Genomic DNA, 676 nt, shown 5'->3' on the forward strand with positions numbered 1-676 from the left:
GCTCTCCTATTGGTAGAGCGTGTGACATCAACCAATAGGAAAGATTAATCCAACCCAGGTTGGTGCAAACCCGATCGGGCCGAAAACGCTATAAATATTTAAAAAATCAAGAACAAGTTTTATAATATATCATTATTAATGGATAAATGTTTCAGTTTAATCAACTATTTGGGATACAAACTTCATCATAGCCGATTCCTTACATCAAAACATGAAAAAGAGTTCATATGAACGTATGTTAGCAAATCCACTATTATTAATAACTAGATGGCTTCCACGATACCACAATCTAAATTCTCTAGATTTTTATCTGTTGGGTCACTTAGGACAAGGTCCATGGATTGGCGTTGGAGGGGAGAATGTCGTTGCATGGCCGCCATTTCCGAGTATTACTTAATAATACTCATTTTAGCAATAAAACTATAAAATTAATTAATTTTAATAACATGCATACCTAAGGCAAACATTATCGGTACGGCATACTAAAAGTACGGTGTACCGGTACTGTACCCTTTAGGTACGCACGTACCTGACAGATACGGTATCGGCACGCATAGTACGCAGTACGCTCACCGTACTAATGCCTCCGGCACACCAGCGCGATGTTCGTCGCGCGCGACACGCGATATCCAATGAGTGTACAGCTTTACCGATGTTCTCATTCTAAAGGTATACT

The sequence above is a fragment of the Trachymyrmex cornetzi genome, unplaced genomic scaffold (assembly GCF_001594075.2).
Source record: "Trachymyrmex cornetzi isolate Tcor2-1 unplaced genomic scaffold, Tcor1.1 scaffold482, whole genome shotgun sequence".
NCBI classification, from domain to species: Eukaryota; Metazoa; Arthropoda; class Insecta; order Hymenoptera; family Formicidae; genus Trachymyrmex; species Trachymyrmex cornetzi.